Source organism: Triticum dicoccoides, chromosome 5A, assembly GCF_002162155.2.
Source record: "Triticum dicoccoides isolate Atlit2015 ecotype Zavitan chromosome 5A, WEW_v2.0, whole genome shotgun sequence".
NCBI classification, from domain to species: Eukaryota; Viridiplantae; Streptophyta; class Magnoliopsida; order Poales; family Poaceae; genus Triticum; species Triticum dicoccoides.
In genome coordinates this window covers 661,840,537-661,866,707 of record NC_041388.1, presented here as the reverse complement: position 1 = coordinate 661,866,707, position 26,171 = coordinate 661,840,537, and the positions used below count along the sequence as shown (strand labels likewise).

Here is a 26,171-nt window from a genome sequence, read left to right as displayed (position 1 = left end):
TCGATGCCGCGGAGCTCGACGTCGTCATCGGCGCCGGCGGCGACCACCGTGGCCACCGGCATGGACGCGCGGGGGCGTAGAATTAGATGGCAAATGCAACAGTGGAGATGACGAAGACGATGCAAACGCTAAAGTTCAATAAGCCGATGCAATTCTCTGTGCGAGGCACCGGACGGCGTGAAAGCCATAGTATACAGAAAACAACTTTTTGAGTTTTTAGCAAACCAGATTATCCATATCCACGATTTCATTGGATACCTAAACAAAGTTTTAGGCGGTTATATCAGATTTTACGTTTAAGAAAAACTGGTTCTCCGCAAACACCGTTTCCAAACAACCCCCAAAGCGGGGCTCTAGGCGATTTTTACACGGCCGCCAGCTCTCCGATAGCGACTGGCCGGGAACACAGCCGGGGTTCACGACACGGCCGCATGCATCTCCGCCGTCCGCTGCGCATCATCCAACGCTGCACGTGCCTTTCCTTCCTTCTTTCCTTCCTATCCCGTCACGAATCCGTACGCCGAACCGCCTCGGCCCACGGTAGCCCGTCCGGCGCACGCTACGCCTATAAATAAAGCCCCACCCCGAGCCCCCTCCCCTCTTTCTCAAACACAAACGCAACCCTCTCCTCTCTCGCGGTCGCGGAGGAGATCGGATCGCATCGACTCCATCCCGCTCGTCGAGATCGATCGATTTTAGCCTCCGAAAAGTGAAAAAAGTTAAGCGGCGAGATGGATACGCGGTTCGCGTACTCGCCGGCCGAGACGGCCAAGGTGCAGCTGGTGCAGTTCGGCATCCTCAGCCCCGACGAGATCGTAATGCCCCGCCTCCCGCCGCCGCCTTGCTTTGCTCTGTTTCGTTCATCTTCTCTCCGCCTTCGCGTGGAGTTGGAAGTAGCAACTAACTCGAGCTGGTCTGGTTTGCGTCGTTTGGGCTCCGATCGAGCTCTGCCTGGATCTGGAAGAACGATAACGAACTGTGATGGGGCCGGGTGCTGCCGGGTGCTAGCTTTGATTTGTAGCTAGCCAACTAACTGGCCGAGCTTTGATCGATCGATCACAAGATCCAGGCAAAGTGGAACCTAATTAATTGCAACTAACCAAGCTCAAAATTCTGAAAAAACAAGGGTTAACTCTGGGTCATCGAACAATATCTAACCCGCGTGTCTAATATTCTTATTACCTGCTGTGAGCTATTCGGATAACTCTGAGCTTGGTTTGGTGGCGGTTTGCACAGATTTGTTTTCTAGGTTTTTCTTTTTGCAAGGTTTAACAGTATGATTTACCCCCACAGTTTTCAAAATATCAAGTGTATTGATTTGACCAAAAATTTCTATATTCTGCTACAAACTCAGTCAAACATAGGGAAAACGACTTCTAGAAAAAATTAATATAGTGCGCACTGGTTTTCGCAAAGAATATGACCAAGTTTATAGATAAAGTTATTTATGTCCTATACCATATCAATTATATTTCACTGATAAATATTTCTATAAACTTGGTCAAAGTTGACAACTTCGATAGATTTTTAATAAGCATATAATTTGGTGCACAAGGAACTTCTATTTTTAGAACCAAGGGAGTACATTACTAGTTTAAATGATCATTGACCGTTGTACATTAATAACGATGGAGTGACATTAATGCTAGGATGGAATCAATCTGATTGATTTTGTACGTGATGCTTTGCTTCTGCAGAGACAAATGTCGGTGGCGGTGATAGAGCATGCAGAGACCATGGAGAAGGGGAAGCCCAAGCCTGGTGGTCTGAGCGACCCTCGCCTGGGCACCATTGACCGCAGGACCAAGTGCGAGACATGCATGGCCGGGATGGCCGAGTGCCCGGGCCACTTCGGCCACCTCGAGCTCGCAAAGCCCATGTTCCACATCGGCTTCATCAAGACCGTGCTCTCCATCATGCGCTGCGTCTGCTTCAACTGCTCCAAGATCCTCGCCGACCAGGATGAGGATGAGGTCTCCTTTCCTTTTAAGACATGTACCTGCGCATTAAGTATTTAAGTTTACCAGGTTAATTGTTGGTCGGTGCATATCATCATCTAGCTAAACTGACATCATAATAATCTTAGTTCTCACCATTCACTAGCTATATTTATGTTTGTCCAATTCTGCACCTGTTCACTCAACATGCATCGTAAATTTGAACTTTATAGAATCTTTCCGACGGTTTGGTGTGATGGACCTGTAGATGCAATTGCTTTAGATAGACTTGTTGCATCTTTGATATGGACCTGCAACTCAACATTCTAAGCTAAGATTATTTTTATGAATTTTCTGGTAGAAAAAAAGAATAATGCCTATTTCATCAATTATTTTCTTTGGTAAAATAATCACAACCATGGAGCATAGTTACAAACAACTTTGCATGTTCTTGCTTGTTAGCTGCTAATTAAGCATTGTCATAGGGCGGGCCGGCGGGCCATCTACATACCGAAAAAGGGTTTCCCCCCGCTTTGTATTCCAAAGCACCAACACCGAGTACAGATAACGCTGTGGCGAGCAGCACAACACACCAGGAGAAAGAAGAAGAAGAAACAAATGCCAACCACGGCAGCTTGGCAAAGCGCGGACGACCCGCCACCACGGCGCCCACCGGAAATAAATCACCACAGACCAAGGCTCCGATCCGCCGCGTACCAAGCAGCACCTCCAAGAAGGGATGCGACGTCGGCGACGCTGCTGCCCGGACGAGTCCTCAGGTTTCCCCGGGCACGCGGAGGGAGGTGGGGGTGGAAACTCCCGACACCCTCCAGGAAGGAATGGTGGCACCCGCAGGTGTCACCGCGTCGGGGCCGAAGCCGGCAGGTATTTCTCCCGCATACCAACCCCAACCTCCCAACCGGACGGAACCCACCCGCCAAACCGTCGCCCACCACCATGCGCCAACGCAGTAGCGCCGCCACCCACGCCGCCTCACTACGAACACCACCACGAGGCCAAGAGGACCGGAGAGAAGCTCACCATGACGGGAGCAGCAACACCGACGCCGGGCGGGAGGGAACCACCTCCGCCGCTGTCGTGCGGGAGGCCCGTGCCTCCGGCACCGTCGCGGTAGCCGTCCGGACGCGGCAGCGGGGCATGCCGGGCCACCCCCGGCCCAGCCAGGCCCAAAGCAGGCCCGTTAAGCCCCACCGGCCGCGATGCAGCAAGCCGGCGTCGTCGCCGCCGGCGCCCAGCCACTCGTCGCATCTCCCCCGCCTCCCAGAAGCCACGCCGGAGCCATCCCCGCCGCCGGCCCGCCCAGGCCCAGATGGGGCCCGAAGGGCCCAGATCTGGGCCGAGCGGACGACGCCAGATCCCGCCACCGCGCCGCCCCGCCGCCAACGGCGGCGCCGCCGCCCAGCTGCTCGCCTGCATGCGCCACGGATCCCCGCCGCCACGCCAGACCGCCGTCGCCTAGATGCACCCCCCGGAGCCGCACCGCCCGCGCCGGAGAGCGACCGGGAGGGGAAGGGCCAGGAGGCCGCCGCCACCAGCAGCCCCGGGCCAAGCCGGCCGCGGGCGCCGGCGACGGCGGCGAGAAGGAAGGAGGGAGGGGGGAGCCTGGAGAGGGGAGGCCCGTCGCGCGGCCGGTCGCCCGCGGGGGGGGCGACGCGGTCGCGAGAGAGGGGGGGGAGGTCGCGTGTTCAATTTTCTGTCGGGCCATCTACATATGGTTGTTGCCTCCCTTGATCTTGGCATATGTTATTTACCAGTCAGCGATATCTCTTGCAGAACGATGGCAAGTTCAAGCAGGCTCTCAGAATCAAGAACCCAAAAAATAGATTAAGGAAAATACAGGAGGCTTGCAAGGGCAAAAAGGTTTGTGCTGCGGGTGAGGACGATCTTGAGGGTCAGGATCAGATGGACACTGATGAGCGAGTGAAGAAGAAAAGAGGTGGCTGTGGTGCTCAGCAGCCAAAGATCACGGTCGATGGTATGAAGATGGTTGCAGAGTTTAAAGCGACAAACAAGAAGAATGGCGATCAAGATCAACTCCCTGAACCAGTGGAGCGCAAGCAAATTCTCTCTGCCGAGAGGGTATTTATGTTATTATCTTTATTACTCAATTCAGTATACAACTAGGTTATAAGATTTTTTTTTATTTAACCACATCATGCATGGTAAATTTGTTGGGGCAGGTTCTTAATGTTCTCAAGCGTATAAGCGACGAGGACTGCCTTCTGCTGGGCCTGGACCCTAAATATGCTCGTCCTGATTGGATGATACTGCAAGTCCTTCCAATTCCTCCACCACCTGTGAGACCATCTGTCATGATGGATACTTCCTCCAGAAGTGAGGTTAGCCCAGCAATAGTAAATTGTTACTATCATCCAATGGTTTGTTGGTTGACATGGAAGATGGCACCCTTTCACTCACTGTTTGTTTATCTTGCCGGTTCCTACAGGATGATTTGACTCATCAATTAGCGATGATAATTCGGCATAATGAGAATTTGAGGAGGCAAGAGAGAAATGGAGTCCCAGCTCACATTATCAGAGTTTGCTCAGTTGTTGCAATTTCACATTGCGACATACTTCGACAATGATCTTCCAGGACAACCAAGGGTGAGTAGTCAGTCTACAAGTGCACTCTCCACATTATAATAATTAGTCACTAATGGACAAATAGTTGACCTGATTATCTTTTGTCGAAATATTCAGGCCACTCAGCGTTCTGGAAGGCCTATTAAGTCAATCTGCAGCAGGCTGAAAGCAAAAGAAGGCCGGGTCAGAGGGAACTTAATGGGGAAGCGTGTTGATTTCTCAGCTCGGACCGTCATCACACCAGACCCAAATATCAACATTGATGAATTGGGGGTGCCATGGAGTATTGCTTTGAATCTGACATACCCAGAAACTGTTACTCCGTATAACATCGAGAGGCACGTAATTTATTTGTCATTCTTATTTAATCACTCTTCTTGCATTGATATTTGATAAGTCATGTCTAAATCTGACCTTATTATAGGTTGAAAGAACTAGTAGAAAATGGGCCGCACCCTCCCCCAGGAAAGACAGGTGCCAAATACATTATCAGGGAAGATGGCCAGAGGCTGGATCTTCGCTATGTGAAGAAAAGTAGTGATCAGCATTTGGAGCTGGGTTACAAGGTCAGTAACAGTAGCCATTGTTGCAGCATCTACCTACTGTTTTAATGATGAAATCACAAAAATTGCACTTCAATTTAGCCTCACCCGTTTTGTGCTTGACTTCTGATCTCAGGTGGAAAGGCACCTCATAGATGGAGATTTGGTTCTTTTCAACCGGCAACCCAGTCTCCACAAAATGTCTATCATGGGGCATCGCATTAAAATCATGCCCTACTCAACTTTCCGCCTCAACTTGTCTGTCACGTCGCCATACAATGCAGATTTTGATGGGGATGAAATGAATATGCATGTTCCCCAGTCATTTGAGACCAGAGCTGAGGTTTTAGAGTTGATGATGGTACCAAAGTGTATTGTGTCACCTCAAGCGAATAGACCTGTTATGGGTATTGTCCAGGACACACTTCTTGGCTGTCGAAAAATTACCAAAAGGGACACTCTCATCGAAAAGGTGAACTAACAATACTCTCCTTAAACAACACCATCAATACTAGTATTGTCTCTGTAGTTTTTATTTAGCTTAATTAATATTGTGAATTTCTTCCAGGATGTATTTATGAACATCTTAATGTGGTGGGAAGATTTTGCTGGGAAGGTCCCTGCACCTGCCATTTTGAAACCAAGGCCGATTTGGACTGGCAAACAGGTCTTCAACTTGATTATCCCCAAGCAAATCAATTTAATTAGATTTTCAGCCTGGCATGATGAAAAAGAAAGCGTATATATTACTCCCGGTGATACTATGGTCCGGATAGAGAAGGGAGAGCTTCTGTCTGGTATACTTTGCAAAAAAACACTTGGGACATCAATGGGAAGTCTTATTCATGTTATTTGGTAAGTTATAAAAGTCGCATTGCAATTTCTCTTGTTAGTACACATGTTCTCCTCTGCTAAATCATTTTGGTTTAACTGTTTGCAGGGAAGAGGTAGGGCCAGATGCTGCGCGCAAGTTCTTGGGTCATACACAGTGGCTGGTCAACTACTGGCTTCTGCAACATGGTTTCAGTATCGGAATCGGGGATACGATTGCAGATGCAGGTACTATGGAGAAGATTAATGAGACAATAAAAGAAGCTAAGGATGAAGTGAATGAACTTATCAAGGAAGCGCGTGACAAGAAGTTGGAACCTGAACCAGGACGCACAATGATGGAATCATTTGAAAATAAAGTGAATCAGGTACTACTGCTGAATGTCCTTGTTTGGTTCTTCCATCATCAGTTTTTTATGGTAGACTTGCTTTGACATATCCATTTTCCATGCTAGGTTCTTAACAAGGCTCGTGATGTTTCTGGGAGTAGTGCTCAGCAGAGTTTGTCTGAGAGCAACAATTTGAAAGCTATGGTTACTGCAGGCTCAAAAGGCAGTTTCATTAATATTTCGCAGATGACTGCTTGCGTCGGACAGCAGAATGTTGAGGGCAAGAGGATCCCATTTGGATTTGCTGGTCGTACATTGCCCCACTTCTCGCAAAATGACAACGGTCCCGGAAGCCGTGGATTTGTGGAGAACTCTTACCTTCAAGGCCTGACACCAGAGGAATTCTTCTTCCATGCTATGGGTGGTAGAGAAGGTTTGATCGATACTGCTGTAAAAACTTCTGAGACTGGATATATTCAGCGGAGGCTTGTGAAGGCCATGGAGGACATCATGGTGAAATATGATGGTACCGTGAGAAACTCTCTGGGTGATGTCATTCAGTTCTTGTATGGAGAAGATGGCATGGATGCTGTTTGGATTGAACCACAGAAATTGGACTCCCTGGGGATGAAAAAGGCAGAGTTTGACAATGTATTTCGTTATGAACTGGATGATGAGAACTGGAGGCCCACTTACATGTCGCCTGAAGATGCTGATGTTTTGAAGACAGTTCCTGATTTTAGACTTGTGTTTGATGCAGAGTTTCAGAAATTAGAAGCTGACAGATTACAGCTTGGGACTGAAATTGCCACGACTGGCGACATTACATGGCCTATGCCTGTCAACCTCAAGCGGCTTATCTGGAATGCTCAAAAGACTTTCAAGATTGATTTGAGAAGACCTTCTGACATGAACCCGATGGAAATTGTGGAAGCAATGGATAAGTTGCAAGAAAGACTCAAGGTTGTCCCAGGAGATGATGCCATGAGCATCGAGGCTCAGAAGAACGCTACTCTGCTCTTCAATATCCTGCTCCGTAGCACATTTGCTAGCAAGAGGGTCTTGAAAGAATACAGGCTCACAAGGGAATCTTTTGAATGGGTCATCGGTGAGATTGAATCGAGGTTCCTCCAGTCTTTGGTAGCTCCTGGTGAAATGATTGGATGTGTGGCTGCACAGTCCATTGGAGAACCAGCAACTCAGATGACGCTGAATACTTTCCATTATGCTGGTGTTAGCGCTAAGAATGTCACCCTTGGCGTCCCCAGGTTAAGGGAGATCATTAACGTCGCCAAGAAGATAAAGACCCCATCACTGTCTGTTTTCCTAAAGCCTGAGGTGAGCAAGAAGAAAGAATTGGCCAAGAATGTCCAGTGTGCCTTGGAGTACACTACGCTACGTAGAGTGACCCATGCCACCGAGATATGGTATGATCCTGATCCTCTAGGGACCACCATTGAAGAGGATGTGGAATTTGTCAAGTCATATTATGAAATGCCTGATGAGGATATTGACCCGGATAAGCTGTCTCCTTGGCTACTGCGTATCGAACTGAACCGTGAGATGATGGTCGATAAGAGGTTGAGCATGGCTGAAATTGCAGAGAAGATCAAACATGAATTTGATGACGACTTGTCATGCATATTCAACGATGATAACGCGGATAAGCTCATCCTTCGTATCCGCATTAAAAATGATGATGAAGCTCCAAAACAGGATGAGGATGATGATGTCTTCCTCAAGAAGGTTGAGAGTAACATGTTGACTGAGATGGCCCTTGGAGGCATTCCAGATATTAACAAGGTCTTCATTAAAGAGAGGAAGATGAATAAATTCGATGAAAATGATGGTTTCACTCAAAAATCAGATAACAAAGATAAGAACAAAGAGTGGATGCTTGATACAGAAGGTGTAAACCTCTTGGCCGTGATGTGCCATGAGGATGTTGACGCTACGAGGACAACGAGTAACCATCTGATCGAAGTGATTGAGGTTCTTGGGGTCGAGGCTGTCCGCAGGTCTCTCTTGGATGAGCTGCGGGCGGTGATATCTTTTGATGGGTCTTATGACAGGCATCTGGCCATTCTCTGTGATACCATGACATACAGAGGTCATCTGATGGCTATTACTAGGCACGGCATAAACCGTAATGACACGGGCCCTCTCATGAGATGTTCTTTTGAAGAAACGGTGGATATCTTGCTTGATGCTGCCATGTATGCGGAATCCGATCACCTGAGAGGCGTCACTGAGAACATTATGCTTGGCCAGCTTGCTCCTATTGGCACAGGAGGCTGTGGATTGTATCTGAATGAGGAGATGCTGAAGCAGGCCATTGAGCTTCAACTCCCTAGTTTTCTTGAAGGCCTGGACTATGGCATGACACCTGCGCCTTCACCCATCACCGGAATGATGTCACCGGTGCCGAGTCCAAATTTCCGGGCTTCCCCCATTACAGATCATGCTCTTCAGTTCTCGCCATATGTTGGGGGCCTGGCATTCTCACCCGTCCCATCAAACTACAGCACATCCTCTGGGAGCGGTTACTGTCCATCATCTCCGGTGTTCAGCCCAGGGCCAGGAGGACATGGCTACAGTCCTGTCTCTCCAGTATACTCGCCAATATCTCCTATTTATACCCCCACATCTATGAGCTACAGCCCCATATCGCCAATCCATAGTCCAGAATCGCCAGTTTATAGTCCAGCATCGCCAGATTTTAGACCGACATCTCTTCAATACAGCCCCACGTCGCCAGTTTATAGCCAGACATCTCTTCAATACAGCCCGACGTCGCCTGTTTATAACCAGACATCTCTATCATACAGCCCAACGTCGCCTTCTTATAGCCCAACATCTCATGCATACAGCCCGACGTCACCATCTTATAGCCCAACATCGCCAGTTTATAGCCCGGCGTCTTTTTCATACAGCCCGACGTCGCCATATTATAACCCAACATCGCCATCATACAGCCCCACTTCGCATTCATACAGCCCTACTTCGCCTGGTTACAGCCCGACATCGCCCTCGTACAGCCCTGCTTCACCGAACTATAGCCCTACATCCCCTGCATACAGCCCAACTTCACCTTCATACAGCCCTACGTCACCAAGCTACAGCCCAACTTCGCCTTCATACAGTCCTACATCGCCCTCTTACAGTCCTTCACGTGCTTATTCTCCAAGCAGCCCAATGATGATGAGTCCGTACAGTCAGCTTCCTCCAAACTACAGGTATTCATTCTGTTCATAGCTTAGGCATCTGTTCATACATGCATGTCTATGTTTAGCTTGCTTACATCTCTATTTCCGCAGCCTTGCCTCGCCGACTTACTCGCCCACCTCACCATCATATGCTGCACAACCAAGTCCATCATACAGCCCGACAAGGTGAGCCCATTCCAATTGATCATCATCCTTGTTTTAACTTACAACTATGCTGTTATTGTGACAATCAAGACATGGGTTTCCTAACACATTGCCTGAGTGTTGCAGCCCGTACACTGCATCTGGAGGACCTAGCCCAGATTACAGCCCAACTTCCCCCAACTACAGGTAATGTGCATCAAGTTAATCTCTCATCTGCCCGTGACTGGTGAAAGTGCACCATTTGCTCATCTGACAATTGCAACTTTCATCGTGCAGCCCCAACACAAGCTACTCCCCGCCATCCACCGAACCACAAACTAGTGACAAGGACGACGACAAGAGTGCTCCTTGAAGCCACTGGCTCGTGAAAATGGCTGCTGGCTGATGTAGAACCGCACACTGACACACTAACCTATTCTTGTTTCCTTGTATGTCTCTGAAACAAGCCTTATTTTTTCGCTGCGCTGCTAAGACTAGTGGTCATCTACGATCCATGTTACTATGAGTGGCTCGGTGGCCACTGCTGGGCTGTTCAGAATAGGCAAGTCTGTAATGATGTGTTCTCGACAGAATTGTAATGCTAATGTTAGCCTTCTTATCTGTCAAAGTTAATGCAGCGACGAAGTGAGTTAATGCTAAGACACTGAATCATCCGTCGCTGCATTAACTTAGTTGTTGAATACATCGACTGAGAGAATGAAAAGTTACTCTTGCAAGAAAAAAATGGTACCTCACTTCCAGCATTAGCAGAAACAACTTGCAGGAGCAAGTCAGCGCATATGGCTGTCATCAATTGACAAAAAAGGGCAACACCGGCAACACTTGGACCTTTGCTGCAGTATGAATGGTTTACTACCTGGCAGCCGCTGAATTAATTCACTTTTGATGCCACAGAAAATTATATCCATCGACTGTTGCTACCTGCATTTGCTGCATCAGAACATAAGATGGAAAATTCAAATCATACACATATACACAGAGCTATGCAACTGTAATTTGTAAGATAGGTGTTATTGGCAGATGCATTCATATCATGGAAGAGGCTATTATGCCCGTCCCATAAGACGTTTTTTGACACTAGTGTAGTGTCAAAAACCGTCTTACATTATGGGACAGAGGGAGTAAATTAGATGCCCGTGTGGGTCTTTGTTTAGCATGCTTCACCTTTTACAGAGTGTCTTGCTTGTACCAGAAGTACATTCTTACAGAACAGGGCACTGCACTGGAAAATTCGTGCTAGATTAAAAGAAATTCTTGATTGCCTGCTTAGTTTCATGATTGTACGGAAGTTATACTTTCAGATGTCTTAAAGTCGACCATACATTAAGAGCTCAGATGCGTTAAAGTAGACCTGATCATACATAAAGTTGTCCAAAAGTTTCTGGTGGTGGCTGTGCATATGGTTTGGTACTTGATTAGGAACTCAAGTATGCACCATTATGTTTCACAGGTTTAATATTGTTTACTTACATTTGTCAATAAAATCTCAAACTGACAAGGTGGAACTGAATTCAAAATTACCTCTTCGTCATGTGCAGTTGACGCTGCATTTAAATAAGAGTCATCTTAACCAATCCTCGTACAGTCCTGCAATGCTGCAAATTTAACATTTCAAAAGCCACCTACCACGACCAGGCATATTGTTTCTTCAAAGGTAAGGATGTGAATATAGACATTGCAGACAGAACTTTAAAGATTGCAATCCTAGCGTCCCCACATTCTTACCTTTTTCCAACTGAACCTATTCAACCTTATCCAATGAAGAATAAAAAGAATCGTGAATCATGCAATGGTGTCTATTCCACTACTACTTGTCAAGAACTAGTGGTATTGGGACTTGAAATAAATATTTTCGGGATGATTGCAGACAATTCTGACCTCAGACGGCCGACAACTATCATCTTCCCCAATAACTCATCCACAGCCGAGAAATGTCCTACTTTGCACAAAGCAGACAACAAGGTATTGTAGGTGTACACCAAGCCACTGATAAGCCTCTGTAACCTCTTCCTCCTGCTAAATCCGCCAATCAGAATAGTGTACGCCTTTGCATCCAGCTGAAACCCTGCCTTCACCATCGACGACACCAAGCCTCCTTCAATCGTCGTGCTTGTGTCAATCCCAATATCGTGGTAAAATACATGACTTCATCTGGTGAGAGCCCTTCATCCACCATCTCATGGAACAAACCTAACCCATGGTGGATACGCCCACACATTGTTATTGTGGAGGAAGCAGAGTGCTGTAGGTGACGGCATTGCCGCTGGCTTCAGGGCAAGCTGATCTTTTCTCCTTGAAAAAGTCAAGAGCATCACCAATCCTCCCGCTCTTGCACACATCCACGACCGTGTTCAGCATGAATGACAACATCCGGACGAAGGCGCGAGTCTGGGCCGGGCATTCCATCGAGCGCCCTGAGCGCACCGGCTTTGCAGAGCCCGTTGGGGAGTATGCCATACCAGACGACGGCGGCAAAGAGCTGGGTTGTGCCAGGGAGGTCGAGGACGCGGGCGAGCGCGGCCAAGAGGGGGTTGAACGGAGAGGTGACCGGCGCGGAGGAATCCGGCTGCCTGGGCGGGGGAAGAGCAGGGGCGCGAAAGAAGCCTGGAGAGGAGGCGCACGGAGGGGGTCGGGAGGCGGGGGATAAGAGCGTGGGAGGGCGCGCGCGGCGAGGAGGGAGTGGAGCGAGGCGGCAAGGGAGAGCGTGGTGAGAGAGAGGAGGCGGAGAGGAGGTCGGCGGCGATGGGGTCAGAGTCTGCTGACCGCCGGTGCGAGACGCCGGACGGAGTGCGGACATGGTTGGCAGCAGTCAGGCGGGCGGGGAGGGGCCGGCCGGCCGTGGGGATGGCAAATGACCGAGGGTGGCCGGGCTCCGGCGAGCTAGTTTTAAGAAAAAACATATTTCCATAGCTCAAAATAAAGTGAAAACAATTGTATATGCAGAAATACATGTTTAACACGTCCGAGAAAAAGTTTCATAACATTATACTTTCACACGTGGCGTACAAAATATGACAAATATGTATTTTCAAAATGGGCCGACTTTTCTTTTTGCTGGGACAGAATTTTGTCTTTTTATAGAGCATACAAAGCATAATATTTTCAAACGATTTTTTACATGCTGGTGCGGCCAAACGCATAATTTTTCATGTTTTTATGAACGTTTTTTGACGTTGATGAACAATCTTTGAATTTGATGAACATTTTTTAATTCGATGAAGGGAATTTTGAATTTTGATGAACATTTTTTAAACCTGATAAGCAAAAAAATTGAAATCGATGATTTTTTTTTTATTTTTTTTTTAATATTACATTGATGGACATTTTTTGAATTCGATGAACAAAAATGTTCATGAATTTGAAAAGAAAAATCGAAAAAATGTGAAAAAATAAAGAATAAAAAAAGAGAGTAAAAAAGGAAAACAGAAAAGAAAAAGAAATAAAAAACAAAAGGAACGAAATCAGAAAATGGGCCGGCCCATACAAACTCCTAGCATGCGAGGGGGGTGCGCACCAGGTCGATTGCGGGCGACCGGCGCGCCGTATAAGATTGCCCGGTAGAAGGCGTCCACTCCTGCGGCAACTCTGACACTCGGTGAGCGCGACGACGCGGAATCGCAACGGGCTAACTAGCAGTATATTGTAATAATTCGAGATCGGGGCTTATTGTGAGTCGATCATAAGGCCCATAGCTTTTTCAACAAAGGCCCAGGACTAACTAGCTGACGGGCAGCCCTTGAAGGGTCCTTGTAGCGGGCACAACGGGAGAAATCTTGAAACCAACCATATCTTATAAACATGTTAGATCATTAGAGAGACATGCCAACTATTCAATTTATACTCTAGAAGTTCCTATAAATTTGTTATCAAATCATACATTGCAAACTACTATTGGGATATTGTTAGGCAAACACTTTAGAGATCCCTAAGGTACTAAAATATACATGAACACCCCCACAGGCAAGCATATACATATGCATATGATAATCTATGTAATTATCAAAACTAAATTCAAAGAGATGTTCAACTTTGTCATTTATTATTATTTTTTGCGTTTGATGATATTTGGTTTCAAGATCTTGTTAAGAGGTAGTGTCCTTAAAGAAGAAAAAACTAGCATGTATTAATTTTACTACAATTCATGTGTATTTTAATGATATACTATTACATATGTACAACAAATTGTTGGAAATATGCCCTAGAGGCAATAATAAAATGATTATTATATTTCCTTGTTCATGATAATTGTCTATTATTCATGCTATAATTGTATTATCCGGAAATCGTAATACATGTGTGAATATATAGACCACAATGTGTCCCTAGTGAGTCTCTAGTTGACTAGCTCGTTGACCAACAGATAGTCATAGTTTCCTGGCTATGGACATGGGGATGTCATTGATAACGGGATCACATCATTAGGAGAATGATGTGATGGACAAGACCCAAACCTAAGCATAGCACAAAGATCGTGTAGTTCGTTTGCTGTAGCTTTTCTGAATGTCAAGTATCATTTCCTTAGACCATGAGATTGTGCAACTCCCGGATACCGTAGGAGTGCTTTGGGTGTGCCAAACGTCACAACGTAACTGGGTGACTATAAAGGTACATTACAGGTGTCTCCGAAAGTGTTTGTTGGGTTGGCACGAATCGAGACTGTGATTTGTCACTCCGTATGACAGAGAGGTATCTCTGGGCCCACCCGGTAATGCATCATCATAATGAGCTCAATGTGATCAAGTGGTTGATCACGGGATCATGCATTACGGTGCGAGTAAAGTGACTTGCCGGTAACGAGACTATCGAGTCTCGGACAAGTAACGTACCGATTGACAAAGGGAATTGTATACGGATTGATTAAGTCCTCGACATCGTGGTTCATCCGATGAGATCATCGAGGAGCATGTGGGAGCCAACATGGGTATCCAGATCCCGCTGTTGGTTATTGACCGGAGAGTCGTCTTGGTCATGTCTGCTTGTCTCCCGAACCCGTAGGGTCTACACACTTAAGGTTCGGTGACGCTAGGGTTGTAGAGATATGAGTATGCAGTAATCCGAAAGTTGTTCGGAGTCCCGGATGAGATCCTGGACATCACGAGGAGTTCCGGAATAGTCCGGAGGTGAAGAATTATATATAGGAAGTGTAGTTTCGGCCATCGGGAAAGATTCGGGGTCACCGGTATTGTATCGGGACCACCGGATAGGTCCCGGGGGTCCACCGGATGGGGCCACCCATCCCGGAGGGCCCCATGGGCTGAAGTGAGAAGGGGAACCAGCCCATAGTGGGCTGGTGTGCCCCCCCTTGGGGCCCCCCTGCGCCTAGGGTTGGAAACCCTAGGGTGGGGGTGCCTCCACTTGCCTTGGGGGGCACTCCACCCCCCTTGGCCGCCGCCCCCTTGGGAGATCCCATCTCCAGGGCCGGCACCCCCCCCAGGGGGCCTATATAAAGGAGGGGGGAGGGAGGGCAGCCGTCCTCAAGCCTTGGCCCCTCCCTCTCCCCTGCTACACCTCTCCCTCTCGCAGAAGCTCGGCGAAGCCCTGCTGCGTTCACTGTTGCATCCACCACCACGCCGTCGTGCTGCTGGATCTTCATCAACCTCTCCTTTCCCCTTGCTGGATCAAGAAGGAGGAGACGTCATCCGCTCCGTATGTGTGTTGAATGCGGAGGTGCCGTCCGTTCGGCACTTGGTCATCGGTGATTTGGATCACGGCGAGTACGACCCCATCATCCCCGTTCTCTTGAACGCTTCCGCTCGCGATCTACAAGGGTATGTAGATACACTCTCCTCTCGTTGCTAGTTGACTCCATAGATTGATCTTGGTGAAACGTAGGAATTTTTGTTTTGTTTTCTGCAACGTTCCCCAACAGTGGCATCATGAGCTAGGTCTATGCGTAGTTACTATGCACGAGTAGAACACAAAGTAGTTGTGGGCGTCGATATTGTCAATTTGCTTGCCGTTACTAGTCTTATCTTGATTCGGCGGCATTGTGGGATGAAGCGGCCCGGACCAACCTTACACGTACGCTTACGTGAGACCGGTTCCACCGAATGACATGCACTAGTTGCATAAGGTGGCTGGCGGGTGTCTGTCTCTCCCACTTTAGTCGGATCGGATTCGATGAACAGGGTCCTTATGAAGGGTAAATAGAAATTGGCAATTCACGTTGTGGTTTTGGCGTAGGTAAGAAATGTTCTTGCTAGAAACCTATAGCAGCCACGTAAAAACTTGCAACAACAATTAGAGGACGTCTAACTTGTTTTTACAGCAAGTGTTTTGTGATGTGATATGGCCAAAGGTTGTGATGAATGATGAATGATATATGTGATGTATGAGATTGATCATGTTCTTGTAATAGGAATCACGACTTGCATGTCGATGAGTATGACAACCGGCAGGAGTCATAGGAGTTGTCTTTATTTTTTGTATGACCTGCGTGTCATTGAGAAACGCCATGTAAATTACTTTACTTTATTGCTAAACGTGTTAGCCATAGTAGTAGAAGTAATAGTTGGCGAGAAATTTCATGGAGACACGATGATGGAGATCATGATGATGAAGATCATGGTGTCATGCCGGTGACAAGATGATCATGGAGCCCCAAGATGGAGATCAAAGGAGCTATATGATATTGGCCATATCATGTCACTATTATTTGATTGCATATGATGTTTATCATGTTTTTGCATCTTGTTTACTTAGAACGATGGTAGTAAATAAGATGGTCCCTCATAATAATTTCAAGAAAGTGTTCCCCCTAACTGTGCGCCATTGCGACAGTTCGTTGTTTCGAAGCACCATGTGATGATCGGGTGTGATAGATTCCAACGTTCACATACAACGGGTGTAAGACAGATTTACACACGCAATACACTTAGGTTGACTTGACGAGCCTAACATGTACAGACATGGCCTCGGAACACAGAAGACCGAAAGGTCGAGCATGAGTCGTATAGAAGATACGATCAACATGAAGATGTTCACTGATGTTGACTAGTCCGTCTCACGTGATGATCGGACACGGCCTAGTCAACTCGGATCATGTTATACTTAGATGACTGGAGGGATGTCTATCTAAGTGGGAGTTCATTGAATAATTTGATTAGATGAACTTAATATTCATGAACTTAGTCTAAAATCTTTACAATATGTCTTGTAGATCAAATGGCCAACGTTGTCCTCAACTTCAACGCGTTCCTAGAGAAAACCAAGCTGAAAGACGATGACAGCAACTATACGGACTGGGTCCGGAACCTGAGGATCATCCTCATAGCTTCCAAGAAAGATTATGTCCTAGAAGCACCGCTAGGTGACGCACCCGTCCCACAGAACCAAGACGTTATGAATGCTTGGCAGACACGTGTTGATGATTACTCCCTCGTTCAGTGCGGCATGCTTTACAGCTTAGAACCGGGGCTCCAAAAGCGTTTTGAGCGACACGGAGCATATGAGATGTTCGAAGAGCTGAAAATGGTTTTCCAAGCTCATGCCCAGGTCGAGAGATATGAAGTCTCCGACAAGTTCTTCAGCTGTAAGATGGAGGAAAATAGTTCTGTCAGTGAGCACATACTCAAAATGTCTGGGTTGCATAACCGCTCGACTCAGCTGGGAGTTAATCTCCCGGATGACGCGGTCATTGACAGAATCCTTCAGTCGCTTCCACCGAGCTACAAGAGCTTTGTGATGAACTTCAATATGCAGGGGATGGAAAAGACCATTCCTGAGGTATATTCAATGCTGAAATCAGCAGAGGTAGAAGTCAAAAAGGAACATCAAGTGTTGATGGTGAATAAAACCACTAAGTTCAAGAAAGGCAAGGGTAAGAAGAACTTCAAGAAGGACGACAAGGGAGTTGCCGCGCCCGGTAAGCAAGCTGCCGGAAAGAAGCCAAAGAATGGACCCAAGCCCGAGACTGAGTGTTTTTATTGCAAGGGAAGTGGTCACTGGAAGCGGAACTGCCCCAAATACTTAGCGGACAAGAAGGCCGGCATCACAAAAGGTATATGTGATATATATATATATATATATATATATATATATAATTGATGTGTACCTTACCAGTACTCGTAGTAACTCCTGGGTATTTGATACCGGTGCGGTTGCTCACATTTGTAACTCAAAGCAGGAGCTGCGAAATAAACGGAGACTGGCGAAGGACGAGGTGACAATGCGCGTCAGGAATGGTTCCAAGGTCGATGTGATCGCCGTCGGCACGCTACCTCTACATTTACCTACGGGATTAGTTTTAAACCTCAATAATTGTTATTTAGTGCCAGTTTTGAGCATGAACATTGCATCAGGATCTCGTTTAATACGAGATGGCTACTCATTTAAATCCGAGAATAATGGTTGTTCTATTTATATGAGAGATATGTTTTATGGTCATGCTCCGATGGTGAATGGTTTATTCTTAATGAATCTCGAGCGTAATGCTACACATATTCATAGTGTGAGTACCAAAAGATGTAAGGTTGATAATGATAGTCCCACATACTTGTGGCACTGCCGCCTTGGTCACATAGGTGTCAAACGCATGAAGAAGCTCCATGCAGATGGACTTTTAGAGTCTCTTGATTACGAATCATTTGACACATGCGAACCATGCCTCATGGGTAAAATGACCAAGACTCCGTTCTCAGGAACAATGGAGCGAGTAACCAACTTATTGGAAATCATGCATACTGATGTGTGTGGTCCAATGAGTGTTGAGGCTCGCGGTGGCTATCGTTATGTTCTCACCCTCACTGATGACTTGAGTAGATGTGGGTATGTCTACTTAATGAAACACAAGTCTGAGACCTTTGAAAAGTTTAAGGAATTTCAGAGTGAGGTTGAGAATCAACGTGACAGGAAAATCAAGTTCTTGCAATCAGATTGTGGGGGAGAATACTTGAGTCACGAATTTGGCACACACATAAGAAAATGTGGAATAGTTTCACAACTCACGCCGCCTGGAACACCTCAGCGTAATGGTGTGTCCGAACGTCGTAATCGCACTCTATTAGATATGGTGCGATCTATGATGTCTCTTACCGATTTACCGCTGTCATTTTGAGGCTATGCTTTAGAGACTGCCGCATTCACTTTAAATAGGGCTCCGTCGAAATCCATTGAGACGACACCGTATGAATTATGGTTTGAGAAGAAACCTAAGCTGTCGTTTCTAAAAGTTTGGGAATGCGATGCTTATGTCAAGAAACTTCAACCTGAAAAGCTCGAACACAAATCGGAAAAATGCGTCTTCATAGGATACCCTAAAGAAACTGTTGGGTATACCTTCTACCTCAGATCCGAAAGCAAGATCTTTGTTGCCAAGAATGGGTCCTTTCTAGAGAAAGAGTTTCTCTCGAAAGAAATAAGTGGGAGGAAAGTAGAACTTGATGAAGTATTGCCTCTTGAACCGGTAAGTGGCGCAGCTCAAGAAAATGTTCCTGAGGTGCCTGCACCGACTAGAGAGGAAGTTGATGATGATGATCATGAAACTTCAGATCAAGTTGCTACTGAACTTCGTAGGTCCACAAGGACATGTTCCGCACCAGAGTGGTACGGCAACCCTGTCTTGGAAATCATGTTGTTAGACAACGGTGAACCTTCGAACTATGAAGAAGCGATGGCGGCCTGGATTCCGACAAATGGCTGGAAGCCATGAAATCTGAGATAGGATCCATGTATGAAAACGAAATATGGACTTTGACTGACTTGCCCGATGATCGGCGAGCCATAGAAAATAAATGGATCTTTAAGAAGAAGACAGACGCGGATGGTAATGTGACCATCTATAAAGCTCGACTTGCCGCTAAGGGTTATCGACAAGTTCAAGGGGTTGACTACGATGAGACTTTATCACCCGTAGCAAAGCTGAAGTCCGTCCGAATCATGTTAGCAATTTCCGCATTCTGTGATTATGAGATATGGCAAATGGACGTCAAAACGGCATTCCTTAATGGTTTCCTTAAGGAAGAATTGTATATGATGCAGCCGGAAGGTTTTGTCGATCCTAAGAATGTTGACAAGGTGTGCAAGCTCCAATGCTTGATTTATGGGCTGGTGCAAGCATCTCGGAGTTGGAACATTCGTTTTGATGGGATGATCAAAGCGTTTGGGTTTATGCAGACTTATGGAGAAGCTTGCATTTACAAGAAAGTGAGTGGGAGCTCTGTAGCATTTCTCATATTGTATGTGGATGACATACTGGTGATGGCAAATGATATAGAATTCTTGGAAAGCATAAAGGCCTACTTGAACAAGTGTTTTTCAATGAAGGACCTTGGAGAAGCTGCTTATATATTAGGCATCAAGATCTATAGAGATAGATCGAGACGCCTCATTGGTCTTTCACAGAGTACGTACCTTGACAAGATATTGAAGAAGTTCAAAATGGATCAGTCAAAGAAGGGGTTCTTGCCTGTATTGCAAGGTACGGGATTGAGCACGGCTCAATGCCCGACCACGGCAGAAGATAGAGAAAAGATGAGTGTCGTCCCCTATGCCTCAGCCATAGGGTCTATCATGTATGCTATGCTGTGTACCAGACCTGATGTAAACCTTGCCGTGATTTTGGTAGGAAGGTACCAAAGTAATCCCGACATGGAACACTGGACAACGGTCAAGAATATCCTGAAGTACCTGAAAAGGACCAAGGAAATGTTTCTCGTTTATGGAGGTGACGAAGAGCTCGTCGTAAAGGGTTACGTCGATGCTAGCTTCGACACAGATCTGGATGACTCTAAGTCACAAACCGGATACGTGTATATTTTGAATGGTGGGGCAGTAAGCTGGTGCAGTTGCAAGCAAAGCGTTGTGGCGGATCTACATGTGAAGCGAAGTACATGGCAGCCTCAGAGGCAGCACACGAAGCAGTCTGGGTGAAGGAGTTCATTACCGACCTAGGAGTCATACCCAATGCGTCAGGCCCGATGACTCTCTTCTGTGACAACACTGGAGCTATTGCCCTTGCCAAGGAGCCCAGGTTTCACAGAAAGACCAGGCATATCAAGCGTCGCTTCAACTCCATTCGTGAAAGTGTTCAAAATGGAGACATAGATATTTGTAAAGTACATACGGACCTGAATGTAGCAGATCCGTTGACTAAACCTCTCCCTAGAGCAAAACATGATCAACACCAGAATTCCATGGGTGTTCGATTCATCACCATATAACTAGATGATTGACTCTAGTGCAAGTGGGAGACTGTTGGAAATTTGCCCTAGAGGCAATAATAAAATGATTATTATATTTCCTTGTTCATGATAATTGTCTATTATTCATGCTATAATTGTATTATCCGGAAATCGTAATACATGTGTGAATACATAGACCACAATGTGTCCCTAGTGAGCCTCTAGTTGACTAGCTCGTTGATCAACAGATAGTCATGGTTTCCTGGCTATGGACATGGGGATGTCATTGATAACGGGATCACATCATTAGGAGAATGATGTGATGGACAAGACTCAAACCTAAGCATAGCACAAAGATCGTGTAGTTCGTTTGCTGTAGCTTTTCTGAATGTCAAGTATCATTTCCTTAGACCATGAGATTGTGCAACTCCCGGATACCGTAGGAGTGCTTTGGGTGTGCCAAACGTCACAACATAACTGGGTGACTATAAAGGTACATTACAGGTGTCTCCGGAAGTGTCTGTTGGGTTGGCACGAATCGAGACTGGGATTTGTCACTCCGTATGACGGAGAGGTATCTCTGGGCCCACTCGGTAATGCATCATCATAATGAGCTCAATGTGATCAAGTGGTTGATCACGGGATCATGCATTACGGTACGAGTAAAGTGACTTGCTGGTAACGAGACTGAACGAGGTATTGGGATACCGACGATCGAGTCTCAGGCAAGTAACGTACCGATTGACAAAGGGAATTATATACGGATTGATTAAGTCCTCGACATCGTGGTTCATCCGATGAGATCATCGAGGAGCATGTGGGAGCCAACATGGGTATCCAGATCCCGCTGTTGGTTATTGACCGAAGAGTCGTCTCGGTCATGTCTGCTTGTCTCCCGAACCCGTAGGGTCTACACACTTAAGGTTCGGTGACGCTAGGGTTGTAGAGATATGAGTATGCAGTAATCCGAAAGTTGTTCGGAGTCCCATATGAGATCCTGGACGTCACGAGGAGTCCCGGAATGGTCCGGAGGTGAAGAATTATATATAGGAAGTGTAGTTTCGACCATCGGGAAAGATTCGGGGTCACCGGTATTGTACCGGGACCACCGGATGGGTCCCGGGGGTCCACCGGGTGGGGCCACCCATCCCGGAGGGCCCCATGGGCTGAAGTGGGAAGGGGAACCAACCCGTAGTGGGCTGGTGAGCTCCCCCCTTGGGCCCCCCTGCGCCTAGGGTTGGAAACCCTAGGGTGGGGGCGCCTCCACTTGCCTTGGGGGGCACTCCACCCCCCTTGGCCGCCGCCCCCTTGGGAGATCCCATCTCCAGGGCCGGCGCCCCCCAGGGGGCCTATATAAAGGAGGGGGAGGGAGGGCAGCCGTCCTCAAGCCTTGGCGCCTCCCTCTCCCTGCTACATCTCTCCTTCTCGCAGAAGCTCGGCGAAGCCCTGCTGCGTTCACTGCTGCATCCACCACCACGCCGTCGTGCTGCTGGATCTTCATCAACCTCTCATTTCCCCTTGCTGGATCAAGAAGGAGGAGACGTAATCCGCTCCGTACGTGTGTTGAACGCGGAGGTGCCGTTCGTTCGGCACTTGGTCATCGGTGATTTGGATCACGGCGAGTACGACTCCATCATTCCCGTTCTCTTGAACGCTTCCGCTCGCGATCTACAAGGGTATGTAGATGCACTCTCCTCTCGTTGCTAGTTGACTCCATAGATTGATCTTGGTGAAACGTAAGAATTTTTTTTGTTTTCTGCAACGTTCCCCAACACAAGTAATATTATAACTAATATTTAGCAACATTATTATGTTGTATCAATGCTAACTATGTAACAGAAAATAACTAAATTATGTATACTTATTAAAGTTTTGTACTCCCTCTGTAAAGAAATATAAGAGTGTTTTAGAGACTGAAACACTATTATATTTCTTTACAGAGGGAGTATACAATTATTCGTATTGTCATGACACCTTCCATGTCACGAAGACCTTTTAATATAAACAAATCAATATAGCTTGGAATTTTGCACTTAGCGAGGAAATGTCTTACCCAAATTCCATTGAAGCAACATGTAAGATTAAAGTTGAGGTACTCCTAGATGATTCCATTCCAAATGAGAATTTGACCTTAAGTGATATTTTATCATAGGCTAGGTAAAAAAAACTTATGGAATATAGGAATAAGAGTGTGAAACAAAGCAATAAAGAGAAGAACAAGAATAGTAGCAACACTTGTTCTAAGACAGTTCAGTATTAGCTTCATTTTACTTCTGTTGTCCCGGGCATTGATTGTAGTTGGTTTGCTTTCCCAAATTACATTTTGCTAGTACAACATCAAAATCAGAAGTTGCTAACCTGTGTTGATTGCAACTAGACTTTTATTATAGCAAAATGTACATGCAATAGATGTATGGAGAAAGCATCGGTGCATCCCAACACTTATAAATTGTTTCTCGCAAAAATGTTGAAATAGGGGGTGAAGGGATTAGATGTGATTACTTGTTAGTCCTAAAGAGTTTATCTGGTAAATACTATTTGTTGGGTGTGTCAGTCTTCTTTTGTAAATAGCATGTAAAAGATTGCGCAAAGGTCAATCTAGTCCATACAAATTGCATCCAAAAGGTTGAGCTGAGGTTTCCAAAATTCCACTAAAGAGGTGCTTTCACGTGAAATTTTCTCTTAATCAGAGGCTAGTGCAATATAGCTAGGTTAAGGTATTGCATGGATTGATGGATGTTCACATATGCGTGTATATGGTATGGTCATCGGTTGCTGGTATGTATGTTAGCCGTTACTCCCTCCATCCGGTGAAGAGTGTACGTTTAGCTTCAAAATTTGTCCACAAAAGAGTGTACTTCTATCTTCCCAATGCACTTTAAAGTAGAAAAAATATTTCTCTCTCATCACACGGTAATCAAGACCAATAACAATTTACACATGGTCTTCTTAATTTGTGCATGCACTTAGCTCATTGGGGGTTGGATAATAAAAGAGGATAGAGATGGTGGCTTGCACCTTTCCAATGCATTTTTACTTCACTCTATAATTTGTCCTAAAATCTCTAGATGTACACTCTTCATCGGACAGAGGGAGTATGTACTTATGTTAGTTATACCTTGATCAGATCAACATTTGTCTGCACGTGTGAACCGGCCTTGCCTGCCACGCTACATCGATCTATTGTGTCCCTTTCGCGCACTGGCATAATACTAGCTAACTTGGATATGACCAACACACACACATTTGCAAGAGTCCTCCACCTTGAAGTCCTCGTACGTAGGTAGGACAGAACCTAGATACGTACTTGGCCCTCCACCAAGGCTAGATCACGCATTATGTGTTCGCCACAATTGATTTTCCTTGTTCAAATGATATTGGATTTTTACTGGTGAGCAACACGATCATTGAATTCTTCTTTTTCTCTATCATGATCATGAACTTTTTATGATTGAGGGGAAGTGTACTTATATGAGCAAGTGCAATCCTCTTTGCCAAAAGAATAGCAAGTAGAATCCATGACAATCAGACCGATGAATGAAATGGGAATGTGCACACTTAGAAAAATGCATAATCCATGAGCAATACAAAGTTGCAAAAGAGTAACATAAATAGCTCAATCAAATCTCAAAACATTATTTTCTAGTTCGAGAAACATATTCAAAGTTAGAAAATTTATAATACTAATAGTTCGAAAGATGAAATAGTCCTACATTAATAAAAGATGCATATGCCCAGAAAACTCCAACACTAGGTAACTTAGAGCTATCAGATTGCCATGTAGGCTTCAACCATGTCATCCACTAAAAATAATGGTTATGCAATGAAATCCATCTAAAAAATCCAACAAAAAAATTAATGTTTCCAACCTACATCTTTAGTTTTTTTCCAGCTTGTGAGGAAGACGACTAAGGAATTATGATATCCTATCACTCGAAGCAGGCTAGTCCTTAATTAATGATAGGGAATGAAGGAATTGCTCTTAGGCTTGTGAGTCTTTTATCATATGAATGGATGTACAAGCCTTACATGGTCTCGTGGCATAAAATTGGGTCTTTTGTCTATGGTGAGATGGAAGTTATTTGAAAAAAAATGCCAATTAGGACTGTCAAAGATGAAAGTGTAACAACCCACCGAAACCGCTCTTTGCAATCGAATGCATAGTATGATATTCACTTACTACACGAACATGTCCCACTCAATAAACTTTGCTAAGAAATGGTTCGAGAGCTCATCACCCATACTATTTCTCAACCTATTTTTCACTAGGCTCGTTGTCGAGAATACTCTTTCGATATTCGCCTTTAACACCGGTAAGATCAATACCAATTTGATAAGTAGACCAAATCTTAAAGAAACATGACAGAGAGCTCGCCAATGTAACTGACACATTTGAACAAATCATCTCGTCTCATATCATCAATAAAGTTAGAAAGTTGGAATTTGAAGTCTTGCAAAATACTATGTGCTTGATATGTTCTTGGGGTAGAATACAACAAGTCTCATTGCCTTGTGTGCATCATAAAAAGCAAATGAATTGAACGGAATCAAAGCCAACATGCTAATAAGAAACTCCATATTAACCTCATCAAACCAATTGTCAAGCTCTTCAGTGATTTGATCAATGACACCAAGTTATACTTGTCTTCTGGAACGACAAAACATTATTTGTATTTGATAATATATAGGTGTTCGTCCATGAGGTAGATAATTATCGTTTGGTGAAGGAACTTCAATGCCATGTCTGTGGCACAGTAATATCACCTTTGCAAAATATTTTTCGCATCCATGAGACCTCATATGTTGCATTATATTCTTTGCTACACTAACAAGTGACATTGCATTAACATACCTTGGTTCTCTTTTCCAAGGAGTGAGGCAACTCATTTGTGTATTCAAGAATAGCAAGCATCGAGGTGAAAATTGAAAACATAGTAATGACTCAAAGGCTCTGGCCATTACACCTATTTTGATTACCCTTTTGTAAGGAATATTTTTCAATAGTTATGAGTACTTCGATAGCTCGAGGATTGTGCCACACATACTAACTAGAAACGAGCCGGACTCGTCGCACACACCCATGACATCTTTCATCATGTTATATAAAAAAGTTTTTTTTTTGTTACAAAACTTCGATTATATGCCTAGTAGGAGTATGTAGTAACTTTTCTTAAACAACCACGAGTCAAACGAGGGTGATAGTAGTATATAGCAAGGTGATTTCCTACTCATCAATTTATGAGTTCAAAAGCACTCAAGTAACTACGGCGGATGATCTACAAGGGGACATGGGAAGCGCTTTTGCTGATTTCAGCTGCCCGGATCTGTCCAAGAAGATTATTAAGTGGTGCTGCATGCTGCAAGCTTCGGATTAGTTTGGAAACTATTTCTTCCTCAAGTCCAAACCACACGATCGTCGATTACTAACAATCATA

General features: G+C 45.5%; 1 long non-coding RNA gene and 1 pseudogene across 1 annotated transcript; one reads left to right on the top strand and one right to left on the bottom strand.

Moving 5' to 3' along the window:
- The first annotated feature begins 731 nt into the window (after positions 1-731).
- LOC119303865 lies at positions 732-10,308 on the top strand (annotated as a pseudogene).
- On the bottom strand, positions 1,615-12,290 carry LOC119303866. The gene is made up of 5 exons (XR_005148009.1): positions 11,495-12,290; positions 11,138-11,211; positions 10,347-10,546; positions 2,094-2,199; positions 1,615-1,999 (listed from the first exon to the last, which is right to left on the bottom strand). It is a non-coding gene; the product is annotated as an uncharacterized LOC119303866 (long non-coding RNA).
- Between the last annotated feature and the right edge of the window lie 13,881 nt (positions 12,291-26,171).